Source organism: Lutra lutra, chromosome 11 (assembly GCF_902655055.1).
Source record: "Lutra lutra chromosome 11, mLutLut1.2, whole genome shotgun sequence".
Classification (NCBI taxonomy): domain Eukaryota; kingdom Metazoa; phylum Chordata; class Mammalia; order Carnivora; family Mustelidae; genus Lutra; species Lutra lutra.
The window spans coordinates 39,788,373-39,801,459 of NC_062288.1; the positions used below are offsets into that span (position 1 = coordinate 39,788,373).

General features: G+C 41.9%; 1 protein-coding gene across 3 annotated transcripts in view; it reads right to left on the bottom strand.

The window, feature by feature from the left end:
- Positions 1-13,087, bottom strand: part of SLC25A13 (solute carrier family 25 member 13) — a 184,956-nt gene that overhangs the window by 18,678 nt on the left and 153,191 nt on the right. The gene's annotated exons all lie outside the window — the stretch shown is intronic.

The following is a 13,087-nucleotide window of genomic DNA, read 5'->3' on the forward strand; positions in this document are numbered from 1 at the left end:
GAAAGGGGGAACAGAAAAAAATAACCCAAATTCTGCAAGTAATAAATCTGAGTCTTTTTTTTTTTTAAAATAAAAGTAATTTTATTGTGTGGTGTGAGCAAGAAGGGGATAGTTCTCATATATTCCAATGATAAGACTCCAATTTAAACACTTTTGGGGGGCGCCTGGGTGGCTCAGGTCATGATCCCAGGGTCCTGGGGTTGAGCCCCACATCGGGCTCTCTGTTCAACAAGGAGCCTGCTTCCAGTCCCCGCACTGCCTGCCTCTCTGCCTACCTGTGATCTCTGTCAAATAAATAAACAAAATCTTAAAAAAAAAACAAAACAAAAACACTTTTGGAACTCTACCTACAACATCCTTTTAAATTCCATGTCACTCACTGGCATTTCAAGGAGTATCTGTTCTCAGAAGATGGGCAGTTAACAACCAAGGTACCCTCTGTTTACATACTAGGAAGTAGATAAATTATATAGGTAGCAGGGGAAGAGGTTTCTTTTTGTCTTGATTGAGATTCTGATGAAAGCGTTGGACTCCTTCCCAGAAAAAATTACACATACGTAAAAAATTATATACCTTTTCAAGGGGTTCATGGATCCCCTAATTTATTCACATACTTACCCTTCTCCTCTAGGGTATGAAACATTGATAAATGCTTGTTCTAAAGCCTTAACATATTTACAATAATTCCCACCCATTTAAGAGCTGTGCATAGAGCAATTAGCAACTACAGCAAAGTCTTCAAATAATTTCTGGTGCCAAAATAATGCACAGAGGGGCCCTGAGAACTGGTGTGTGCCCAGAAACGTAGCATTCTAATGAAAACCACGAGACATATATTGTGTCTCAGGAAGGCTAAATGGGAAGGAAGTCACCCCTTTTCAACACCTAATGATTTAGTATCATTTCTTTCACAGATTTCTAATACCTAAAAATTTCCACTAAATTGAGAGATTCTTCAAAGAAAATAATGAATCCATCCAGATTCAACAGATCTAGCCGAGCCCAGTGAATTTAGTAAGGTTGAATGATGTTGGATCGCGGGGATTTTTGCTTGAAGCTAGGTTCCACTCTGTCAAAGTTCCTAACACGACACATCTGTTACCATAGCCTTGGCTTTGCGACACCATCATTACACTCCTGACTCAAACTGAGACTGTCTTTTTCATATGAACTGCCATTAACCTAGGGATACTGTAACTTCATTAGCTGCCTTAAATAAATAACATAAGCAGGGCTTTGTTTCATCCTAGTAAACCTTGTCCTAGCTTGGCCCATCCTTCTAGCCGGAACAAATGCTTAAAATCTGGATTCTGTCTTGCTCACTCTTCCTCAACCTACCCATGGATATGTTAAGATACCTCTGCCAAGGACGCCTGGGTGGCTCAGTGGGTTAAGCCTCTGCCTTCAGCTCAGGTCATGATCTCAGGGTCCTGGAACGAAGCTCCGCATTGGGCTCCTCTGCTCAGCGGGGAGCCTGCGTTACCCGCCGCCACCCCACGCCTGCCTCTCTGCCTACTTGTGGTCTCCGTCAAAGAAACAAATAAATCTTTTTTTTTTTTTTAAAGATTTTATTTATTTCTTTGACAGACAGAGATCACAAGTAGGCAGAGAGGCAGGCAGAAAGAGACCAGGCTTCCTGCTGAGCAGAGAGCCCGATGCGGGGCTCGACCCCAGGACCCTGAGATCATGACCCAAGCTGAAGGCAGAGGCTTTAACCCACTGAGCCACCCCAGTGTCCCAGTAAATAAAATCTTAAAAAAAAAAAAAAAAAAAGATACCTCTGTCCATTCTGTACAGATACTCAGAAAGGAGGGGGGCGGATCTACATCATGTTCTGCTGATCGACCCACACTTCTGCATCTTGTCTACCCCCAAACTGTTAAATACCTAACTGAAAAGAAGAACCAAAAAAATCCACCACACCCAAATTCCTCCTTTTATATGTATGTGCAAACGATGCCCAGGACTATTATTAATCTATCAGCTGCACATTATTAAGGGTCACACTACTGGCTCGCTCAGGGGACATCCTTGGAGGCAGCGCCAAAGGCAGATGCAAAACTCAGGACAGGACTCTCAAATCCTTCCACTTCCCCCAGCTGTTTCCAGGGGGAGAAAGTACAGTAGAATGTCAGGATCCATGCTCAGCGTCCAGTCTTTCCCTTGGGATCAGTTCATATGCACAGGGAAGACCCTCACCAGCTGTTTCACTACATTTACTTCCTTTGCCTCATCTGTCTGCAGACCTTCCGGTAAGTTCTGCTAGCTTACTCTGTTCAGGAGATATTCAAATTAGATGCCAAAGAACCAATTCAAATGAAGATCAGTGAAATCTTCTTCATGCCCCACTCCCTCTATATAGTAAAAGAAACATTGCCGTATTACTGGCTTTCTAAACAGATCTCTTTGTAGTAATCTTTTAGGCTGATTCAATTCTTCCTCCCACAAATCTTGCTTTTTACTAAATCTATTAGTTTTTACTTTTAACCTCATCTCCCAAAATCTTCACATCTAAGAGCCAAACTTCAGTCTATTTTTTTGCTGGTAATATTTTTCCTTTAAAATGTTTCTCCCCCTTGATTATAAAATATTAACTACTCATCATAGACAACAGAGAAAAGCATTAAAAAATTAAATTGCTTAATTTTCACCAGCCAGAGAGAACCAATGCAACTGTACATGCCTTGGAGCATTTCCTTCCAACAGTAAAATTAGTAACTATTCCATAGTTGGGACAGTCATTCTGTGGTTCTGAGTTATCCTTTTCTTCTCCTTAAATTTATGGTGTATGGTTTTGTGGGAGTTATTTGGGGGGTGGCAGTGGGGAGTATGGTATGGTTTAGCATCTCCTTCATTACTTGGCCATTTGCTTAAATTTCCTTTCTATTTGCTGTTTGCAAAACTGTACAGCCATCTTTGGTCCTTGCTGTCCTGCGGATCAGGGCTGTATCCTCACCCTTCTCAAAGCTTTGTAATGCCTTCACTTTCCCACTTTCCTCTCCTTGGTCAGCCTGGTTCCTCTCAGGTAAAGCTGCTCAATGCCCCATTCATCTGATCAATCAAGATACCCCTATCACCCTGCAATGACCTTGAGGATTGCTAAGCTGGGAACATCAACTCCTTGAATAGCACCTCTTCATTCACTTAAAGCCCAAATACCACCATTTCCATGGAGGATTCTTTTCTTTTTTTTATTTTACTTATTTGTCAGAGAGAGAGAGAGAGATACAGAGCACAAACACAGGGAGCAGAAGGCAGACAGAGAAGCAGACTGCCCACTGAGCAGGGAGCCCGATGTGGGGCTCTATCCCAGGACCCTGAGGTCATGACGTGGGCCGAAGGCAGAGGCCTACCCCACTGAGCCACCCAGGCGCACCAAGATGATTCTTTAACTAGAGGGCAAACAGGGAGTGAATTCCACACACCGCTACACTGTCTGCACTCCCTTAGTGCTGTTCTGATTTTCTTCGTGCTCTTCTATCTGCCTCTATCAATGCTGCCTATTTCCGAGAGTAGGCACAGCGGGCCAGGGAGCAGGGGCTAGAGAACACTCAGCAAAATCTCTGGCTGTCAGCTTGTGCCTAAAGCATGTTCTGTGACACTGACTTGACTCCACCAAGTCACACAGAAACAACAATAATCAAAACAACACAATTACAAATAGAAACCAGAGGCTTTGGGATACATGGTCAGGCTCCTACAAGGAAAACTAACCCATTTTTTGGAGAAATATATTAGAAACCAAAGCGAAGCTTTTAGCTTTTCAAACAAAGATCTATAATTTGTTGGGGATGATGTAACAGAGCTTAGGAAAAAGTATTTGAGGATTTTGTACTGGAATATGAATATTTAAAAAAAGGAGAGAAAGTCAGATGCTTATGTGGCTTCAGGATGATCAGGAGGCCACGGGAAGAAGACATGATGTGAAATTAGAAACCTCCCTGTGACATTGAAGAATAAGGCCATGGGAAGCCGCAGGTGGGTTTTCCCAAGAAGGAATACTCCCTCCTGTCCTAAAATCATGACAACAAATCCCACATCTGTGTGACAACACGTGTCTAGTTAGGGGTGCAACACGTTTAAGATGTCTGAAAACACTCCTGATCCCTGGGAAGAAAAACGGCCTGATGAAAACACAAGTGAGCAAACAAACAAAAAGAGCAAAGCTAAGGAAAAACCGAAGATGTACTGTGACCCACCACGGGAAAAATGGGTCAGGAAGACATATTTCTCCTACCTGGAATCAGACAATGTTGTCAAGTAATTTACACATGTTAGAATGAAGATCAGACCATGAAAGACGTCACGGGTTTCTGATTATCTGAGAAAAGGGAGAAGGAAAAGCAAAGGAAGAAAGAAAACCTGTGGGGCCAGGGGCTTAAAAATAAATGATGGTAAAACCACAAAAGTCCCGAGGAGGTGTGGGTGTCCCAGCCTCTCCTGGCGCCTGCTCGCCTGCTCAGGCATCTCCCTGCAGCAAATCCCTCTCGGGAATCTGGAATCGAGGGCGAGCCCTGGCCTCTCTAACAACGCAGGCATCAAAGCCCAACTCCCCAGGAGAGCTAAAGTTGCAAAGGGTTGGAGAAAAAGACTTCTTCCACTGCCCCCCCTTCCTTCCCCACTACTTTCTTCAGGTCCACCGCACAAAGGCAGGTGCCAATTTGTAAGGCTGCCTCAGGCTACACCTGACCTGTGGCTCCCGCACAATGAAAAGGGAAGCAGGATGTGAAAAAAGGCTTTCAAAGTTCAAACAGTGAGAATTTTTCTCTCCACGGTGAGTACCCACTCTGCAGTCCCACATCACGTCACGGAACCCGTCGGACTTGAAATCCACTTGCCCCACGTCTGAGCTCTTCGAAGTGATCAGGGGCAACATTCCATGCTGCCCAAGAGCCTGCGTCAGCAACACTGAAATCACTACTCTGGCCATTAAAAAATTAATCAATTACAAAGTGTGTGCACTTCAAATAAATCTTTAAATGTTCTTGCCCTGTAGGAAAATCCCCACATTTTCCTGCCTTACATCTTTCTCACTGATTCTCTGGGCAACTCTGCCCTCAGATGCTCTCTGGTCAGCCCTACATTTCCTCTCTACACACAGTAAAATCACTTGGGGGAAAATTCATAAATACAAAATGCAATCATCAAATCTCTCGCTATTTATTAAAGCACTTCTTCAAAGAGGGAAAAAAAATTTTTTTTAAATTTCCTTTTTAACAAAAGGCCCACTAATAACAGACAGGAATGAGAAAAGGTATCTGAGGGGAGACCTATATATAAATAAACTAGAATCAAAACTCAAATCTAGTTTACTTCTCCACCCTGGCTCCATTCTATTCTGTATTAATCTAAAGCCTCTTGTCATCGTTCTGTCTTCAGAGTCTCGGGCAACTTCTACAAGGCTTGGTCTCACTTAACCTCGGGTTAATCGTCCACCGTCAGCATGGGCCACTCAGGCTAAGAGACACTGGCCACAGTATTGCTGTGGCCAAAGAATTATTTCTTCTGCTTCACACTTTTTTTTTTTTTTTGATGTGGACACTGGGGAAAGCCCAAGGGAGCTTAATCAGTTCTTAAGTTGCTAGAAGCATCCACTCAAGTTTACTCTGGCAGCTCTGTCAGGCATGAAATTGTCAAAAGAACACAACAGGATTTCTCTCTCTCTCTCTCTCTCTCTCTCTCTCTCTCACACACACACACACACACACACACACACTCTCTGCTATCTCCAAAGGCTCTTTTTTCTTCCTTTAAAGCTCTGCACTTGGATGGTATCACACCTACCCAATCAATCTGAGGAACAAAAAAACGAGCCTCAAGAGTGACTGCTGATAAAGGGGTCGGGGCAGTGCAGTCTTTTTGCATGCTAATTCCTGCTTCTCCGAGCTGTACCTGCAACCACAGCTCCAAACAGAGTATTTCCCATACAGGGGAAGGTAATTACACTCACAAAGGCACCTCTGTGTCAGGGCCGGGCACCAGGAGCCAGCAGGTCTGGGAGACGGAGGCTCAACAGAGACTCCTGCAGTGAATGCACATTGTCTGGCAGGGGGTAAAATGCCAGACGGAGGGACCTGCAGCATTCAGGACAACAGTGGTGCACCTTGTCTGCGGACGTTATTTAATGCTTCTGGCACCTGTAGTCAGAGCCACCCCTCCTTTCCTGCCTTCCAGGTTTAGAATTTATTTGGCATGTATAATTGTATATTTTGATCCTGGAGCTACAAACAATGGGCAGCATGTCAGGTCTTGATCCTTAGCATTCCTCTTGGTTTCTCCCCAGTGAGTTAACCCTTGTATACACAGCCTGGCAGCACCTCTCCTGCCCCGTCAAGGGAGAGTGAGGCCCACGTGCCTGGGATTTGAACAGGGTGAGTTTCAGTATCTTGCGGAGAAAAAGCACTGGTGCCAAGACCCGTTATGGGATTGTGTCACTGGTGTTAAAACCAAATGACCCAGCCAACAATTGGAGACTTGATATCGGTGACACTGAAATTACTTCAATTTGAATATGAAATATCAAAACCTATTATTTAGTTTCTTTAGTCTGGGGACTTTCAGGATACTGGCTTCTCCTTAATTTCATTGCAATTCTAACCAAAGCATCTTGGTGACTCAAGGGTTTTTTCTTTTTTTTTTGTTTTGTTTTGTTTTTGGTAGGAAATGCCACCTCCTGTGTTGGTTCTAGTTCTCTACTGTTCTATCGTACGCTGCTTTGCCATCAAGGATGCTCACATTTAGACAGGCTAGAAATCCAGGAAGTGGCACAGAGTTTTATTACATGGAATTGTAGTCTCTGAGCATGTCACCTTCACAAAGCTAATCTATAAAACATGTCCCACCTTTTCAGTTTTCCTTTCCTTTCCTTTCTTGCCTTCTTTCTTCTGACATCTCCCCACTATCTATTTGCAAGGTTCAGTCTGTTTTTACTCTAAGCGTTTCTACCCTGGAAATATTAATATGTGTATTTCCTGTCTTTGTTATCTCCTTCCTCCTGTGTAACACATGCATTTTATACAACTTACATTATAAGCAACCCCCATCTTATTGTCAGGTACTTTAATTCTAGCTTTAAAAATATGAACAATTGTAATTACCATCACACACATATTTAAATTCACACAATGCTATTTAGACTAAACATATACCACTCTTTGCTCCTCATTCCTTGCTACGTCTCCAAACTGTCATCTGGATCACTTTCCTTCTACCTAAAGTACATTCTAGAATTTCCTTTAGTAAGGGCCTGTTGGTGGTATGCATTTTCAGTTTTGCTAGTCTAAACAATGTCTTTATTTTATCCCTGTTCCTCGAAGACACTTTCACTGAGTATAGAATTCAAGGTTGAAAGGTTTTTCCTCCACACACTGAAAACACTGTGCCGATGTCTGGCTTTTACTATTCTGGGTTTTTAAGTTGGTTGTCAGTTCAACCATTCTCCTTTGGGGGCACCTGCTGTTCCTTCTGGCCATCTGTGGACTTCCTGGCAGCCCTGGTATTCAGCAGGGTCATTGTGACATCTTCATCTGGATTATTTTTATTTATCCCACTTGCGATTTGTTGTGCTTCTGAATCTAAGGACTGATAGCTTTTTAATGGTTCTGGGGAATTTTTAGACATCATCTCTCCTTTCCTTCTGGTTTCCTTTTATACGTATGAGACCATCTCATACTTTCCTCTGTCTCAATCTCTCTCTCTAAGTCATTCCCTTATGTTCTAGTTCACTAATTCTCTCTTCAGCTATGTTTAGTCTGTTCTTAAAGCCAGAATTTTGAAATGTTTGGTTTTAAAGTTCAATCAATATAAATATTTCATCCCTTTTAACTTTTTAAAACAAATAAAAACATTCATTTTATATTTCTGATAATTTTGAAATTTAAAACTTTGTAGATTTAAAAAGCTGCCTGTTGTAGGTTTAAAAAGCTGCTATCTCTTCTTAAAGTCCCTTGTTTCCTTGTGTGACTTGAGATTTTAGACTATGAGCTGTTCCTTTTCCTTGAAACAATATCTGTGGAAACTCTGAGGTCTGGGTTGAAGGTGGGCTTTATTTATTTATTTATTTTAAATTCTAGTTAGTTGACGTACAGTTCAATATTGGTTTCAGGAGTAGAGTTCAGGAGTTCATCATTTACATATAATGCCCACTGCTCATCCTAACAGGTACAAAGGTGGGCTCCTTTCAAGAGAACTTGTGTTTGGGGGTGCCTGAGTGGCTCAGGGAGTTAAGCCTCTGCCTTCAGCTTGGGTCAAGGTCTCAGGGTCCTGGGATCAAGCCCTGCATCGGGCTCTCTGCTCAGCTGTGAGCCTGCTTCCCCCTCTCTTTCTCTGCCTGCCTCTCTACCCACTTGTGATCTGTCAAATAAATAAAATCTTAAAAAAGATAAAAGAGAGAACTTGTGTTTGCTTCTGTCAGGTACCTAGGGATACTACCAACTCAAGACTTTGCCAGCTTGAGAGTTTTCTTATCACCCGAGAAATAGAAATTTAGCATGCAAACCCATATGAGAGAAGCTTAGAATTCCAAATTATTACCAAGGGTGGGTCTTCCCCTCTCCCTTCTCTCTCCCTCTAGAACCAAAGCAGTTTTCCTTATAGTCCAGAGTGGTAAAAGACAGCATTTTAATTATACCCTTACACTGAAGGGCTGGCTTACAATTATAACCCTTTGAGGTCCAGCTTTATGGAAGAGGAATTTCTTTAGGACCAGGAATTAGATAAGGCAAGAGTAGTCCCTAAAGTAGAGACGTGAAGGATGCACTCAGTCACAGGACTGCTCAACAAGCTCAGCACCTGACAGTAAGTGCCTTGCTTGCCCACCTGAGTTCTACTCTTTTCTTTTGGACTTAGCACTTTGGGCAGTACGTGGCTGTTCCTTGGGATATCAAGAATTAATGCTCAAGTTCAGGTGTTTGGCAAATGCCTTGAAGGCCAAAGCCAGCCAGCCTTAGGGTTCTGCTTATCTCACCTAAATTTTGGCTTGAATACTCCTGACTAGCTTATGAGTCTGAAAAGGCTTTTACAAAATACACTAAAGTATATTACCCAACATTTTCATTGTTTTCAATGGAGTGATCAGCTCAAACATCCTATCTGCCAATGGTAAGAAACCCTACGAGGAGAACCTACTGCCTTAAAGAGATGTTCAAGCTGGCTTGCTCTTGAGACATTCCTTTGACAAGTTTCCTTCAAAATGTGCAATATTATACACATAACACCCCCTGATAATTCCTTTTTCACTTTTTCTCCTTGACGTACACTCAATGGAGGCCATCTCTCTGCACTGTCAACCTCTATGGCTGATCACCTAGTCAAGCCTGGTTATCATCCTCATGTTCCACCTTTCTACATGCAACTAAGTCTTCTTGAAGAAAATGACTTTTCAGAGAAGAAGTAGACTGTATTAAAAAAAAAAAAAAAGTCAAAATGTACCATCTCTGGGACATCTGGGTGGCTCAGCTGGTTAAGCGTCTGCCTTCAGCTCAGGTCATGATGACTGGGCCTGGGACTGACTCCCACATAGGCCTCCTTGCTGGGGCAGTGGGGGCGGGGAGGAAGCCTGCTTCTCCCTCTGCCTGCTACTCTCCCTGTTTATGCTCTCTCTCTGACAAATAAGTATATATTTTTAAAGTACCATCTTAATATGGATCTATATCTGAATTCTGCCACTTCTGACCAACAGCAGGACACTGTTGGAACAAGAATACAGGCTTTGGAAGTCAGAAACCAGAGCTCAAATCACTGCCCTGCCACTTAGCTATACATTCTCAGTATCTCTGTACCTCAAATTCCTCATCTATTAAATGTAAAATTCTTAGTGACATGAGAATTTAGATCCAATGACTAGCATAAAGTATTCAGTATAATACTTAGCAAAAGGAACTTCAATAAAAGGTGATGATATAAAGGTCATTACCATTAGCAATGAAAAGCACACTGTCCTGTTGCAGCAGAAAATGGAAATAGCTAATATAGTCTTTAAACAACTTGCTGCTGAAGTATTACTACTAGATGGTTTCACACCTGAATCACAGTAGAGTTTTCTATTTATCAGGCTAAGAGCCAATCTTTAATTTGGCAAAACACCTAATCCTAGGTTTGTACTGGTTTGCTAAATTGATCAGACCACATAGGGGAATTTTTGAGTGTCACACGGTGTATCTCCTTAACTTTACAGTCGATAAACATTTTTTTTAAAGATTTTATTTGACAGAGATCACAAGTAGGCAGAGAGGCAGGCAGAGAGACAGAGAGGAGGAAGCAGGCTCCCCGCTGAGCAGAGAGCCTGATGCGGGGCTCGATCCTAGGACCCTGAGATCATGACCTGAGCTGAAGGCAGAGGCTTTAACCCACTGAGCCACCCAGGTGCCCCTGTCGTATACTCTTTTATATCTGAATTTTTTTCTTTTAAAAACTATTTTGCCTACTAAAATTGATTTTTAAAAAACATGGGGCACCTTCATGGCTCAACTGGTTGTGACCAACTCTTAATTTCAGCTCAGGTCATGACCTCAGGGTTATAAGACTGAGTCCCATGTTGGGCTCCGCACTGGACATAGAGCCTGCCTGGGATTTTCTCTCACCATCTGTTCTCCACACCCTCTCTTCCTCTTTTAAAAAACAAAACAACAACAACAACAAGAAACCAAAAAACCTTTATGGCACTAATTATCAAAGAACTATGGCACTACATGGTTATATTCTATCCCCTCCCTGAGCACTGGTCACTTTGAAGGCAATGATAGCATATTCATCCTTGTAACTCCAGCTCCAAGTAGAGTGTCAGCCCCCAACAAATAACAAATGGAAAAATGATTTTAAAAAAATGAATAATTTTCCAGTATTTTTTATTTTCTTTATGAAGTTTAAAAATTTTAATTCCAATACAGTTAACATATAGTGTTAGCTTCAGGTGTACAATGTAATCATTTTCTAATATTTTTAAGAACATTTTCTAGTCCTCTTTCAGCACACTCAACTCCCTTGGGTAGTGTTTTATAAAAACAGTATTTTTCAAGGTGCCTCCTTTTATTTCCTATTCCAAAGTCCAAAGAAGAATGCCTGACCTAGAGAAAGCTGTTGACCACACAACAGCAGAAACTACCCAGGACTGGGGCAGAGTGGCAGGAACCACGTATTTCTACAAGGTTATCCATTAGCTGACATCCCATAATTTAAAATTAATAATAGGGCGCCTGGGTGTCTCAGTGGGTTAAGCCTCTGCCTTCGGCTCAGGTCATGATCTCAGGGTCCTGGGATTAAGCCCCGCATCAGGCTCTCTGCTCAGCGGGGAGCCTGCTTTCTCCTCTCTCTCTCTATGCCTGCCTCTCTGCATACTTGTGATCTCTCTCTCTCTCTGTTTCAAATAAATAAAATCTTTAAAAAATAAATAAAATAAAATAAAATAAATAATAACACATCATGCAAACTATGTGCCAATTTCTAGCTTATGTCCTTTACATGCATTATTTTCGTAAATCCTGACAACAATCCTATGAACATGTACACACTACGACTCTCCTCTTTGATGCACCTAGAACACAGAGATAGGAAGATATAAAGTCTTTTTCTTTCCAGTTTTTTTTTCCTTAATGCAAACTTTAAGCATAATACTGATAATATCATATGACTTCCAATATTATTCTCAAATTCTCACCATATTAGATACAAAACCTGGACCCTTGAGGTATTTGACATCCTCTTCTGAATTTCAAAAATTCTGCCTTTTAATAAGATGTCCAAAATGTGCATATCTGTGGAGCCTATTTTTGACAAAGCCATCAGGAAGGCACACCAACAGCTATCACTTGGAACAGCAAAAGCAATATGGCCCCTCTGCCAGGTTACCTGGGGCTTTTGGTACAACATATGAGATTCATGGTTGCTACTCTACTTAACATAGGAATTTAAAAAAAATAAATAAATAAAGGGCCCTTTTGCCTCACAATGGATAAAATAACTTTAATTTCTACAATTTAAAAAGCTGACAGAAGATCTAACATATTCTTAGTCTAAAAAAACAAAACAGCAAAGCGGAGTCCTTCTCCCAGGATAGCCACCGTATACAAATAGCTCTAGTTACAAAAAACCATCAGCAAGAGCAGTAAGCTACCTGCCCCGGCCTCAGCCAAGCCAAGTTCACAATGTTTAGCGCCGTCTCAACTCTTTCCACTTCCACTCTCACTGTCGATGACGACCCAAACCTTCCAGCTATGGCTCCCTGTCTGCGCTCAGCACATAACTCTGTGGTCAAACTCCCCCCAACCAGCCAGCATGTGCTCTCTCCTATCTGGCTCAACAGACCTTTATGTGATAGCTCAGGTTTCAAAGAGAGACTGGACTGAGTTAGAAACCCAGCCTCCTACTTACGTACAACGTCTGTGACCTTAGACAAATTACCCAAACCCATCAAGACTTCTTTGCCTCGGTGGTGACTTGGAGCTTAAAAAAAACAAAAAACAAAAAAACCTCCAAAAAACAAACAAACAAAAAAAACCACTACTATCCGCCTCCTCGGCTGTAGTACGAATTAAATGACACGACGTAATATAGAGCTTTAAGCACGGGGCCTGGCACAGGTAAGCGCTCAGTCACACGTCCTCCAATGAGCGTGTGTGCCATTATGCACATACATGCATTCTCTCCTTCTTTCTTCTAAGCCTGGGCTCTGTGTCTCTACTGCCTCTCCTGAAATCCTAGCACCATATTCGATCTTGCTATCTTCAGATGCTTCAAATCCTTCTGTCTCTAGTGACTCTTTTTCCTCTCTGTCTATAGTTAGCTATAATTCTCGTAACAAAATTGAAAAAGGCAATGAATCTCTCAACCTCCTCTCTCCGGAACATCCCTCCACTCCTTTTCTTCAAGTTGCTGTACTCTTTTTCTTCTGTTCTTTCACAGTAAAATCTTTAAGCTGAGTGGTCTGTAGCTACTAATATTTTCTCATATAAGTTTCTACTTCTGCCATTCTACTTAAATTGATTTTTTAAAAATAACTGCTGACCTCCATTTTTAAGTTCAAAGACCTTTTTTCTTGGGCTTTATCCTGTCTGGTCTCTGTTGCACTTAATACCACTCACTGCTACCCTCC